The sequence below is a fragment of the Lathyrus oleraceus genome, chromosome 7 (assembly GCF_024323335.1).
Source record: "Lathyrus oleraceus cultivar Zhongwan6 chromosome 7, CAAS_Psat_ZW6_1.0, whole genome shotgun sequence".
Classification (NCBI taxonomy): Eukaryota; Viridiplantae; Streptophyta; class Magnoliopsida; order Fabales; family Fabaceae; genus Lathyrus; species Lathyrus oleraceus.
Window position 1 is genome coordinate 497,920,727 of NC_066585.1, and position 15,423 is coordinate 497,936,149.

Consider the following 15,423-nt stretch of genomic DNA (forward strand, 5'->3'; position numbering starts at 1 on the left):
TTTGGATTTTCAGGATGAAATGCACAATGCTTAAGGAGATTGCTTCAAGGCAATTTGAATTGAGTTTGGTTGATGTTTATGAACTAACTTGACTTTGTGTTGTAGGGATTAAAGCTTGAGCTTGGGATTATAGCTTGCACTTGTGTGCATTAACTTGTGTTGTCTGTATAGATTAACATTTGCTGTTTATTGTTGGTTTGTCTGAGTACTGATGATACTTGATTGATTTCAGGTACATTAAGTTGCTTACAGTTCTTTAAGAACTTGCTTGTTGTTGCTTGGTTTTTAGACCAATTGAGGTAGGACTTCTATTCTTCATGTAGTCTGGAAGACCTGGCCTGTTACTTGGCCAGGCAACTGTCTGAAGTCCTCCTTAAGAGGCGATGTTTTTGGTTGTTTACATTTGTGCCCAAGCAGGTAAAGACCTCTATGAGGCAATTGGTGGATCAAAGGGATATGCAATCTATCCCCCACTATTCTGTTGAGTCGTCCCTCTGCTCACACGGCTGTGTGTTGATGCATTGGGACACAAACCCAAGATCTTGTGCTGTTGCAAAATCGAGTCAGAGTCTTGAGCGTAGAAGGGTCCCTCCATTCTGGACCCACGCTCCTTTGTCTGAAGCTCTCCCTGGTTAGGGATAAGAGCTGTGAAGTCTAATCTTCACTCACTTTTCATCTGCTTCACCTTAGCCCCGCAATGGCAAGGTTAAGAGCGAATACTACCCATGTACAGATGACTTGCTTCGGCAGTCAAACCCATTGTTTGAGCCTACTTGACTGGTTATAGTGTGTGCTTTGTGAATATTTGTTTGCTCTGTTTGCTTGTATGCTTGTATGCTTGCTTTCTTCCTGGATAGGATTAGCTTGCAGTTGTGCAAGTAGGTAGAAACCTCAACGTAGGGCAATGATGCATGATAACACTAGGCTCGAGTCCAGCTCCCTGGTAGTGTGTCTTCCCTTGGTTTCTGGCTAGATTTTCTTTCCCTTTCAGGGGAACTACATCGCCCTGATCCTCGTTCCAGACGAGGAATGTAGGTAGGAGACCGCGCGAGGTCTCTCCGGGCACCCTTTTCTTTTTTGCGTGTGTTTTGTTTGGCAGCTATCAGGCTCGAGTTCCCGACTCCCTGTTAGTCTGTGTGTGCCGTTTCTTCTGACGTCTCAGCGTCTCTTCTGGCTTGCTTGATGACTTGTAGGCTCGAGTTCCCGACTCCCTACTAGTTTGCATGTTCTTTCTTTCCCTTTCAGGGGAACTACATCGCCCTGATCCTCGTTCCAGACGAGGTATGTAGGCAGGAGACCGTGCGAGGTCTCTCCGGGCACTTTTTTTCTTTTTGTGTGTGTTTGCTTGTTATTCTTCTTGTGTGTCAGGATATGGATGTAAGCCCAACGATTGGCTGTTCGTATCCTGATTGTGTTTGTTTGGTTCGGATGCCGATGCAAGTCCAGTGATTGGCTTTCGGGCTCCACGTTTGCCTTTTTGTGTGCGTTTTGGTTCGGATGCTGATGTAAGTCCAGTGATTGGCATTCAGGCTCCATGTTTGCCTGTGTTTGTGTTTGCTTGTTTGGCGTGCGTAAGCCGAACTACGGCAGCTCTGATTCTCGTTCCAGACGAGATACGTAGGCATAGGATGCGACGTCCTATCGAGCTCTCTTCCTCTCAACCCCACCTGCGTTCCTTGTGTGTGTGTGATGTTTTAGCAACCTTTTCTCTCTTTTAGAACGTGGATCCCGTCGAGTACGACGGACGTGAGGGGTGCTAATACCTTCCCCTTACGTAACCGACTCCCTTACCCTTTCTCTTTGGTCGCGAGACCATGCTTTTTCCAGGTTTCTCTGAGCGTTTCCTTTCCCTATCTTGGGATAAATAACGCGCAGTGGCGGCTCTGTGTTGTTTTTGTTTCAGCCCGCCGGTTGTTTTTCGCGGATGCGACACTTACGAATGGGCATGATCAGTGATAGAATCGTTACCTCTTGTGGCGATTCAAACCTTTGGTGTAAATCTCTTGTAACGATCAAAACCTTGGATACAGATCCACAGGGCGATCACGAACGTTGAACGATGGCAACGTCTCTACTCAGTCCACACGAACGGGTTCCTTCAATCTCAGTGCTAGCTGGTACGAATGAAGGCTTTGAGTGAGAGAGAGAGAGGGAAACGAAATTCCAAGTCTTCACTTGAGTTGAGTCTGAGTGGAGTGACAATGCTTCTACCCAAGGGGTTCTATTTATAGAACTACTTGTGTGGGCTTCAAGCTAAAAAGCCCACTTAAGTGTATTTTGGCCCATATCTCATATTATGCCAAAATCACTTAAGTATTTGGTACCTTACCATATTTCGTATTCCACTTAAGTGCACCGTACCTTACGATGTTCCTTAGTTACTCTATCTCTCATCAATCCGTCCTTTGTGTGTGACCCTGTAGGTTTTCATGACGTTGGCAATTATATTAAATCATGCATTTAATATAATAAACAGTGAGCGGTATCTAGCAACACATCACTGCTACCCAAGTCACGAAAATGTCATGTGATCTGACAAAACCTCTTGTGATAATGATTATATGTATAATTACCCTTTTGCCCTTATGTCTATATTGAACACAAGGTATAGACCGTGTCATCCTTGTCTAGTTCAATATTGGGCCCATAGACATTTATCCTGTTATGCAGGATGGGCAAATTCCATCTAGGTCACTCATGTCCCTCAGCATGCTTCGTGGAGTACCCATCAACCGTCTTTATGGTCATCCAGTTACGGACAACGTTTGATCAGCAATAAAGCACTCGACTCTACATCTAGGGTCCATAGTGGTTTCAGGTCGAAGAGTGGTATACACCATTATCACCATGAGAATAACTTATGACACTTTGCATAACTTTCTATATAGTATTCTCATAGCGGGTCAATCCGGTATAAATATTACTCTTAATATTCATACCTATGTTTAAGACTTGATAACTCTTTATCCATGATCCATGAGATGTGATCATCAGTCTACAAACATAATAGTCTTAATGCTTTAATGTTATCCCACTTCACAATAAAGCTCGACTACGGATACTTTAAGAATAGTGTCCTTATGTTTAATATGATCTCATGATTAAGTCATACTTGATACATTAAACGGACTAGCTATTCTAGGGACTTTATTAATCAAACATAATAAAGAAAATGCCTTTTATTATTAATAAATAATTCGATACAAGTACCAAAAGTATTGGTCTCTAGGGCTTACACCAACAATAAATCCATTCCAAAGTTATTACATAGATACTAAGCGTACAATTCAAACAAACCCATTAAGTGGTTACCAGACATAGAGTCGGTGCATCAACAATCATATTACCATCCATGGAAGATAATTTAAAAACCAAGCTCTCAGCACAATCAAGCGAAACAAACGAATGTGTTACACCCGTATCAATAATATAAATCAAAGGAATACTATTTATTAAACACGTACCTTGAATCAAATGGTCAACACTAGTAGTCTATGTCCCAGTCAAAGCAAAGACCTTCCAGATTGTGCCTTCTTCGACTTCTGACATTTGGTACTGATATAACTCTGTTCGCCGTAGTTTATAACAAACCGGCCCATCAATCCTACAATCTACCGCATGGTGACATGTCTTCCCACACATAAAGCATCTCAAGACATTATTCTTGCACTCATTAGCACAGTGGCCCAACTTGCCACACTTGAAGCACTTGATAGAAGCAAAATTCCCTCCCCCACTTGGCTTTTTCTCATCTATAGCTCTCTGTTTCCTTTGTCAGCTGGAGCACTGTATAATTTTCCCATATACGGATTCTTCTCATTCCTATCACTAACGCTCTTGTAGTGATCGGAACGAGCTTTGCAGTCATCATCATAAATCCTACACTTGTTCACCAAAGTAGGAAACTTGAGAATCTCCTAGTAGTCAATATCCTTTTTAATCTCATGCCGCATTCCATTTTCAAACTTAATGCACTTAGACCCCTCCATAACAACACCATTATAGTGAGGATATAACTTCATAAGTTCTTTGAACTTGATAGCATATTCAGAAACAATCATGTTTCCCTTTTTAATCTCAAGGAACTCAATCTCCTTTTTGCTACGTACATCTTTAGGAAAGTACTTCTCAGGGAGTTGCACCCTAAACATAGCCCAAGTGATCTCGGCACCAACAACTTCTAGTCTCTAGCAAGCATTATCATACCAGTCCTCAGTTTCCTCAAACAACATCATGAAGAATCAACTATATATGAAATCATGTACGTAAGTGTACTCCACAACTGACTCATTATGCATGCAATACCATTCATGAACACTCAGGTTCATCTCACTCATGATCCCCACCATAGGACCAGAGCACACAAAATAGTTATCATCACCATATGTAATGCTTCGTCGATTCCCACCTGAAACCAGATACTCGCTCCCAATCCCCACCATAGGAACAAATCACACTAAAACTGGACCAAAGTCTGTACACCATGATGCATGACTCTCGATAACATGCATTTTCACCTAAAGGTTCACCAAAAGAATCAGCATGCATTTCTCACCATTTACGCACCACATCATTCATCATACGCAACCATTAATCAATGTTACGGAATCAATAAATACAACAACCATAAAATATCAACAACTCAACAAATGTAAATTCATAGTCATTTATTCATGTTAATTCACCAGAACAACAATACATCATTTAATAAACACAATGGTTCACTAACCAATCATACAAGTCATCATAAACATTGCTACAGTATGAGCATCTCAAATAATTCACCAAGCACCACCATGAGGTAGCTTTGCACGTTATCTTTTCAACTCTTCAAACAACATCTCATTTGGACTTACGGAATAGAAGTTACGGTCAAAATCGACAAGTGGATCAAACAACCGAAACAAGCACCAATCGATTGTCCCAAACCTACTGACTTCATTTTTTTTAATGAATTTTTGATGGAACAATCGATTACACCTTCATACCAATTAATTGCTCCTTTCTTTTTTTCAATTTTTTGTGGGAACCAATTGATTGTTTCCCTAGGACCAATCAATTGGTCTAATGCAACTTTACTCATAAACCTTTTTTTTTTTGCATACGATTACTATTATCTTCATCTCCTAATCTCCATTAATCAATCCAATTAGTTCATACAAATTTAAGAGACCCAAAAACATGAATTAATAGAGAAACCTATAATCATAATCATCAACATACACATAACTTATTTCATTATAATCCATGAAAATTTCATCATCCAATTTGACAGCAAATTTCATCAATTCATGAATAACACTCAAACTTTCACACCTTCATCAATGGTAAAACCTCCTACATGCATATTCATTGTAGTTCAAATATGGATTCACTCATAGCAACACATATAAACACAAGATCCATCAACAATTTCCAGAATTTCATCATAAGCAATTCATCAAAAGTAAAACCTAGGAATCCTCATCATGCAATACACCTAATTGATAGTCCTTTCTCCCCCTTACCTTGTATTTTCCAACAAGATGCAACTTCAAGCTCTAATAATTGAGTCTTCCTTTAGCGCTAGCCTTTTCCTCTTCTCACCATAAATTTTTGTTTTTACGCAAAACTCTCCAAACTCTCTTACTTCAAATATATCTCAGAGTTTTCTATACACTTCTTCTCAATTACCTCATTAACCCTCAATTTTCTTAATTTACATTATTGCCCCTACTCCGTAACTCCTTGCTCCTCTATATTTCTCCAAATTCTCTATATTGGCCCAATTCTATCATTTTACTACTTTATTTAATTAATTAAAATGAAATACTAATTATTCTAATAATTAATTAAAATTCTAATTAATTCTAAACAATTATGCTAAGCTCTTACTCTCTTTATACCTCAACCTCAAGGATACTTACCCCCACAACCATACAATAAATAATTAAAACAAAATTAATCAAATAAAATTCTAAATAATTCAATTATATTAATTGATCGAATTTGGGGTGTTACAGGTGGACTGGACGTAGCTTTATTAAAAGTGAATCAGGATAAAAATATTTGTGTACTTATCTTTATCATTATCCTTGTTGTTTGATATATTGGGTTGCAAAAGTATTTTAAATCCAGAAACCCAATTCGAACCCCCATTTCTTGTGTTTCTTACACCTTCAAAGTCCACCAGAAGAAAACCTTTAAGGAAACAATGAACAACCCAAAACCTAAACATAATTTTTTTATATCATCTTAAGTACCAAACAACCTAAAACCTTCAGGACTTCCATAGAGGATAAGAGAAAGTCTTAGTATGTGGGATCATATAATCTTAAGCCAAGTTTGCTTCGGTTATAGAAGTGGGAACCAGACATCTGCCCACACACATCCAATAACGGGCTTATGCTCAATCATAGGTGTGAATTTATGAGGTATCTTGGAGGCCCTGTATCTTGTTCAGGATTACTAGATAGATCGGAACTCCAATGATGATTGATGAAGCTACAAAGAAGTGTTATTTTGGTCATTGCGGCAGAGGGATGGTATATATAGATCTATCTTAGCGCCTTTTTGATGAAATAATGGTGGAAAGAGAAGGCTGTATGTTTTATGTGGAAATAATGTGTACGAAAAAATTCCAAAATCATGTGCCCATTGTATAACTATTCGCCACTCCATTAACAAATGTAATAAGTTGAAGCAAAAACATATCATGGATGAGGATGGAGTAGCAAAGAAGGTGGAAGTAAGCCACACATGAAAATAAAGTATGTTGAGAAAGGTAACAAATCTACTAATTATGATACGGGGGGACATGGAGGAAGAACCTAGGGGTGGATTAAAGAAAAGAAAAAACATGAAACGACTTTGAATGATGTTAATAATACAGTATAAGAAATACATGGATGGATAAAAAAAGAAAAGGAAGGGTCTCATATACTAGAAGATGAGAGACAAGAAGAGGTCGAATCAGTGCATGGATTAGATAATATTAGTGAGGATGATCAAGACTTCCTGAAAAACAATACTACATTAACACTTAGAGAAGACTTGATGTAGGTGCATACCCATATGGAGGAGATAATTTGGTCGTAATACACTTTAATAATAGCAACAATTATGATATCAGTGTTATAGCTAATACCCCTGTAATTGTATTGAATATCATTGACAAGATATGTAAAATATAGCATTACCTTTGGGGGTCCAGGATGATTTACGAGTTATTTGCAAGGCTTGGGCATATTTAGAGGAGTAGGGAGGAAAATTCACACCAGTAATTTATAATAGAAGAAAAAGAAGAATGAAATAATATCTATGAGCGCAATTCCTTATTCCACCCATTCCAAAAGTGCTCAACCTCATATATCATTCACTACTATAAAATATATTTTGGTAAGACTATCTTACTACGACATTTTTATCAACCATAGTAATATATCACTTTTAACGTGCCTGGTTTTTTTATTTTACTAAAAGACTTTTAATCACAGTTCTTAATAAGAGTCGTAGTCATAGATTAATGGTTACAAGCTTCGAATCACAACATTAATATTTTTCTATTTTTCAATAAAAAAAGCGTATGTCTCATAACATTCATTGTTATATAAAAATTGAAAAATATTTAACTACGATTAATAAAAATAATCGTAGTTAAATGTTTCATATTTAATTATGATTCGTATTTGGAAGCGTTCTAAAATCATTTCCTACAAAATTAAAATATAACATGTTATTTATTTCATTCATAACACACTTGGGTGTTCTAGAAAACAAGACGACAATGATAGCAAAATCTTCACCATCTTCATTCATTTCTTGAAATGTCCTATCTTCATCATCTTCATTCATTTTTTGGAACAAAAATTATTTCTTGTTTTCTTCCTCCTTTTTGAAGTACAATATGTTACCTTTATGTGTTCTTTTTTTCGTTGTTCGTTGTTATTTCATTTATATCTCTTACGTGCCATGGTGTGGTTTTTCTTTACTTTCGTTTTGTTACAATTGTGTTTTGGTTTTATTCAGATTTTGTGATGTTTTTGTTATTATAAGGCTATGTGTTGTTTTCATGTGTCTTGAGTTGTGATGTTTTTGTTGTTATAATTCTATGGTATGTGTAGCATATGATCATAGTATGTTTAGTATGCATATAACCATAGTATGTTGTATGTGTAGTATTAGTCTTCCATTAACATCAGTCTTTTGATACATTAGTCTTTTGATATAAATTTTAAATATTTTTATGGACCGTAGTTGGATGAAAGTTAATAGATTAGGTCTAATGTATGAGAAATGAGTTCTTGAATTCCTTGAATACGCCGAACAAAAATTTCTCTAAAATAATAGTGTCTTTTATTGTCCTTGTGTTAATTGCGGGAATATCAAAAAATTGTTAAAAGAAGATATATTACATCACATATGTTGTGATAGTATATGTCAAAATTATAGAACATGGACGTGGCATGGAGAAGTTGATAAACATCAAAATACAATGTCACACATGGATAAAGTTTATGAAGATATGGTTGATCGACTAGAAGATACGATTCATAATATTGGAGAATCATATTATATGAAAGCCAATATTTATGATACCTTATATAGTGATAAGGATGTGCCTTTATATAAGGGGTGCACAAATTTTACACGATTGTCAGTGTTGTTAAAATTGTTTAATCTGAAGGAAAAAAGTGGGCGGTAGGATAAAAGTTTCACAGAATTGCATGATTTGTTGAAACAAATGCTACAAGAAGATAACAATTTGTCGGATCGTTGTTATAAGGCCAAGAAGATATTGTTTCCAATGGGTTTAGAGTATATTAAAATACATGCATGCCCTATTGATTTCATATTATACAGGAAAGAGCATGTAAATTTGGATCGATGTCTGGAATATGGTGAGTCGCGCTATAAGTTGAAGGACAACAATGGTGATGATAATGACAATGTTAGCAAAAAGCGTCCTCCAACTAAAGTGTTATGGTACTTGCCAATAATTTCAAGGCTCAAGATACTTTTTTCTAATGCGATTGATGCAAATAATGTTAGATTGCATGTAGATGAAAGAAAATATGATGGAAACATTCGCCGTGTAGCTGATTCTTTGTAATGGAAGAAAATTGATTTGTTATTTTCGGGTTTTGGCCTTGAGAAAAGAAACATTAGGCTTGGTCTTCCCACGAATAAAATGAAACCCTTTGGTAATCTAAGTACTAACCATTCTTCGTGGTCGATTCTTCTCACGATTTACAACCTATCTCCTTGGTTGAGCATGAAGCGTGAGTATATGTTGTTAAGTATGATGGTTTCTGGACCATAACAACCTGGAAACAACATAGATGTTTCTCTAAGTTCATTAATTGAAGATTTAAGAATTTTTTGGGAGGAAGGAGTTGAAATTAATTATGCATATTCTGGTGAAAAGTTTAAGACGCGTGCAATTTTATTTTGCACAATCAACTATTTTCCTAAATATGGTAATTTGGCTAGATACAATGTCAAAGGATATAAAGCGTGTCCTATATGTGAATGTAATATTTGTTTTCACCAACTTGAGTTTGAAAAAAAAACATTTACCTTGGGCATTGAAAATTTCGAAAACCCGATTATCCTTATCGTAGATTGCATAAGGCTTTTAACGGAGAGAAGTAATTTTAAATCGCTCATAAACCTTTAACTAGTGATGAATTTTATCAACAATAAGACCACCTTAATTTTGTATTTGGAAAGAATAAAAAAGTTCCCGTTGAAATAAATATTTGGAAAAAGAGATTGGTGTTCTTTGATCTTCTATATTGATATAACCTCGATGTAAGACATTGTCTTAATGTAATGCTTGTGGAGAAAAATATGTGATAGTTTGATAGGAACACTTATAAACATTTTAGGAAATACTAAATATATTAATAATCCCCATTTATATATGGTGGAGATGGGTATACGACAACAATTGACTCCAGAAGATAGAGGAAAAAGAACTTATTTGCCTCCGGCATGTCATACTTTATATAAAAAGGAAAATAAAGGTTTTTGTGATTGTTTGCATGATATCAAAGTTATTCAAGGTTACTCATCAAACATAAAGAAACTTGTATCAATGAAAGATCTCAAGTTAATTTTCTTAAAATCTCATGATTTTCATGTCTTGGTGCAATAACTTCTATTAGTGGTTATTTATGGCATCCTTACAAAAAGTAAGGCTGCAATAATCTTGTGTCAATTGGAGATGTATTTTCCTCCATCATATTTTGACATTATGGTTCACTTACTTGTTCATCTAGTTAGAGAAATTATATTTTGTTGTCCAGTTTATTTAAGGTGGATGTATCCAACAGAGCGATACATGAAAATCTTTAAAGGGTATACGAAGAATCATCGCCGACTGGAAGCTTCGACCGTTGAAAGGTACATCACAAAAGAAGTTGTTGAGTTTTGTTCAAATTATTTGTTTCAAACAGAGTCTATAGAAATTCCAAAGTCTCATCATACTGACAGATTTGGAGGTAGAGGCATTCAAGGTTTAAATGTTAAGTTAATGACTCAGGATGTAGTTCTTGAATCACATTTCTATATCTTGAATAATCTTAGTGAAGATGAACCTTACATAGATACTCACAAAATAGTTATAAAGAAAAAATATTCCCGAATGAATGACAAGTGGTTTTTGACATAGCATAACAATAAATTCATAAATTGGTTTAATAAGAGGAATTCTAATGATGATAGTGCATCCGAAACAATTAAATGGTTGTCGTACATGCCAAAATTTAATGTGGTAACTTGGACTGTATACGACATTTCTAATTTTTTCTTTTATACAAAAGATAAATATGATCGTTGTACAATGCAAAATAGTAAGGTTATGGTTCAGGCCGAATCCATGTATTTCTCTAGTTCGAAAGATAAGAATCATATATTGGTACCTAGTGCGTTCTATGGTATCATTGAGAAGATTTTTTAGATTAATTATGTTATTTTCAAAATTCTTTTATTTAAATGCAAGTGGGTTTCCAATAATAGTGGTGTACAAACTGATGAATTAGGATTCACACAGGTTGACCTTGGCAAGACAACTTATATGGCCGAACCATTTACCATGGCTACTCAAGCAAAAAAAAAAACTTATGTGACAGACCCTACGGACTGATAGAGGAGATGGTCAATTATTCTCTAAGGAAAATACATTCTTCATAGTGATGAAAATTTTGATATTCCTTTCACTCCTTCTTACGTAACATAAGTGCCTACTTCAAATGAAGAAGTTGATAGAGATGATGTGCATGTTATTCGTAACGATCATCAAGAACCGATATGAGAAAATTAACAAATAAGTATTTTTTTATTCTTTATTCATAATTTATTGTAAGTTATAATTTTTAAGTTTATTTACTAACAAGTATATTAATATTTGAAAGTATAGAAGTTTAAAGTCAATAGACCAAGAGACAAGACAACAAGACACCAAGGCACCAAAATACTAATATTTGATGTAATGATATGAAAATTATAGGTTTTTTTGTGGCATTTTGGTTTTGATGTAATATATAATTTTTGGTTTTTAATGGAATTTTGTCTTTGATGTAATACCACTTTTGGTCTAATACGATTCGCAAATGGGTGTGTTCATGTTTCTAATTTGATAGCATTCAAAAAAATTAAAGTTAAAAAATTGAGAATTATGTAAAATAAAATAAAAAAATAAAAACAAATAATTTCACAATGGCTATTTAATACAATTGTTGTTATAGGATAATCGCTATCAAGAATAATAAACACCAAATATGGCGTTGCTGGGCAGGAAACCCAGGACCTATAAATAATTCCACAATGGTTGATTATTACAATCATTGTTATAAGTAGCGCGTTTTTCAGTTTACTACAACGGGTATAGACCGTGGTTGTAAACTACACACTTACAACCACACTCTATCTCACAACGGTTGGTCAGCTGTGATAGTAACCTTTTACCAACCGTTGTGGAATGTGTTTTCTGTAGTAGCGATTAAGAAGTTCCTTTATTGGAACTTGAGGCATATAAGCAACCGCAAACTAAAAGCTTCCTTGAAGAATTATTTTTATTTTCATTATCCATTTTTCATTTTTTAGCACAAACTATTGCAATTGAGAAGATTCCTTTGTGGTTATGGATCAATGGTAGAACCACTAATGAGTACATGTCTTTTAGATTGGATTGTGCCATTTGCAATTAGGCATGGTTAATGTATTGACAACCAGTCCATTATTGCGCCTACATTAAGTACTGCCCAGACTATTAAGAAAAACTCAAGTCCCACAATGGTTAAAGATGGAGTCCATAAAAGATTTATATAGAGTGACGCCTTTCACCTTACAAGTCGATTTCGTAGGGACGAGTTAGACCTAACTACATTTTTTAACATGGTATAAAGAGTCTTATTTAAGATCTGGTGGGTCACCTGTTATCAGGCCAACCACCATTTATTTTCACGTTTCAAATGCCGAGTCCTAGACGTGAGGTAGAGTGTTAAAAGTCTCACATCAGATAATATATGTCTTTTACATATTTTTATAAGTGGAGACAATCCTCACCCTACAAGTCGATTTTGTAGAATTGAGTTAGATTTAATCACATTTCTTATCATGGTATCGTGAACTTATCAATTCAAGGCATTCACCATTTTTATATGTGAACCAAGCCTAAAAAGCGATGTCCACAATGAAATGTATTGGAAAAACCAAGTCCTGCATATCGATAATTCGGGTCACCCATCATTTATGCTCCAAGTCCAATGATGTTGAGCATGAAAAGGTGTATTGAGAAAATTTTATGTCACAAATTGGTTAAAGATAGAGTTTACAAAAGGTTTATATAAAATGATAGCTCTCATCTTATAAATCGGTTTTTTTAAGAATAAATTAAGTCAAACTCTAACTTTAGTAAAGACCATAATCTTATGTTGGTTTATCGGAAAGTGTCTAAATATTTTGATTCTATGCCTTTCCAATTATTCAAGGGTGGAAATCACATGGTGATTGTGCTAGAGTTGTTAAAGATGTTTGTCAAAACCGATGATCAGAAATTCAATGGCACTTCTAAAGATGAAGTCTAAGAGTTTGAAAGTAGCTCTTAAAACCTACAATAAGACAGTGTTTGGCAACATAGAATCAAATTTTAAATTCACAATATGATGAATAATAAAATATTATAATAATAAAATATTTTACATTGTATTTCATTAAACACCGTATTTCATCATTATAATTGTATTGACCTAAATGAAAATATTAGAAAATGGATTCAAAATATGTTGGGTAGATTTACTCCCATACAAATCCCCGCCAATTATTTGAGAAAAAAAAATGATAAAGAAACTACTAAAATTCAAAGAAATAACAACTAACATAATAAAAATATTTAAGTGCATTTTGATCTTTATTTTGATAATTTTTAATTTTGGATCCCTCTATTTTAAATTCAGTGTTTTGATATTTGAATTTTACATCATTTAAAATATTCTCCCTTCAATTTTGCAGACATGACAGTGATGATTAAAAAATAATAATTTTTAATATAGTTAAGATAATTAATTTATTAATATTTTTTATATTAATAAATTAGTTAATTATTAATTTTTTTAATTAATTTTTTTAATTAATTTTTTTAATTAATTAAATAAAAAATTTAATAGAAACACTATGGGCCCAACCTTTTTGGCCTATATTCATGAAGAATCTTTTCAATTCAATAACTAATGGATGGATAAGTTTTATGTGGAACTACTGAAAATAAACTTTCAACCATTGATTTTGTATAGTGCTACTCTAAGCTTACTCTTTGACTAGACAGTGGTAGAAGAGTATCTTCAACTCGTTGGATGTAAGTTCTCTTCTACTATTTACTTATGGATATGGCTGCACTTTTATACATGAAAATGTTGTAGTATGAACTAAGAGATAGCGTGAACTGGTAAAGTTGTTTGCATAGTAGTGTTGTTGATTATTTTTCTTGTCATTGAGTGGAAGTTGACATGGTAAAGGGTGGAACTTGATGCATTGATCACATGAGAATGACACCTAATAACACAGTTGCTAGTGATGTTTCATAGAGACAAATGAATATGAAAATTAGCAGAGTCAATCAACTCGTGGAAATTATAGAACTGATTTGAAAGGAGATGTGGAATTAGAGGAAGAATAAATATTTGAGTGGGAATAATTTAAATATTTTAGTTGGAATATTCAATGACACATACAACTTCTCAATCAATGGCGTGAATTTGAGAATTTGAGAGTGAACAAAAGTGGCATTTCAAGAAAAAATGTTGCAGGAAATGAAGGTGATGATAAAAAGTTTGAAACAAGTTCCACATCAATTTTTAAACTTTAAGTATGTCAAGTATTAATTTGCTTGTGAGACTCATGCTAAAATGAAATGGGCCTGAGACTCAATAAATCCTTTTCGAAATTTTGATTGATTAATTTCTAAAAAAACTTAATTAAAATATTAAATTATATATATATATATATATATATATATATATATATATATATATATATATATATATATATATATATATATATATATATATATATATATATATATAATAAAAATAATAAATTATTTGAGTGCCATGTCAATAAAAAATATTTGTTTTTAATCTTAATCTTTAGTATAACATCTGTAAAATTTGAGGGAGGTCAATTAAATCCTAAAAAAAACTTTTAAAATGAGAGAACTAAAAATTAAAAATCATCAAATTAAAGAAATCAAAAATGAATTTAAGAAGAAAAAAAACGAAAGAACAATGTGAGGAAATAGAAAACAGATGAAAATTCAAATTCAATATTATGTTTGTATCATTTAGCTAATCATCTTTATGTATTTTCTAAATGCATGCACTTTTTTTTTTATGGCATTTTTTATTGTAATGGATTTGAATACTTATTGTGATAATTTTAAGATATTTTTTTGTTTATAAAAAGATTTCAAGTTGTTTTTGATATTTTTTTAAAATAATTATTTTTTTAATTAAAATACTAAAATAATTTATTTTTCAAATTAATTATCGAAATAACCACCTTTGATTATTTATGCGTCAGTTAAATTGGCGCATCTAATATTGGTAATCAAAGGAGGCGCCCAACCTATTGGCGCATGCATGCAGCCATGCATGTGAAGGCGCCACAAGCAATGATGCATGCATGTGAAGGCGCCACGTGCGTTGGCGCATGCATGTAGGCATGTGAGTGTGCGCCACATGCATTGGCGCATGCATGCAGCCATGTGCGTGTGTGTGTGCCTAAGGCAATCACGCATGCATGTGTGTGTTGATCTATAAATACATAGCGTTCTCCCATAATTTTTCACACAACTTCTTACCCTCCTTCCATTTTCCTTCAATCTCCTTCAATTTTCTTTTCTTTAAAATGCTTGAATATTCATATATTCACAAGAGAAATATC

The 15,423-nt window shown here is 34.0% G+C and overlaps 1 long non-coding RNA gene across 1 annotated transcript in view; it reads left to right on the forward strand.

Annotated features, from left to right (window-relative positions):
• Window positions 1-13,720: 13,720 nt before the first annotated feature.
• The window catches only part of LOC127105454 (uncharacterized), a 2,136-nt gene continuing 433 nt past the window's right edge, over window positions 13,721-15,423 (forward strand). Inside the window, exon 1 of the long non-coding RNA XR_007795004.1 lies at window positions 13,721-13,837. This is a non-coding gene — a long non-coding RNA (uncharacterized LOC127105454). The remainder of the gene's footprint in view (window positions 13,838-15,423) is intronic.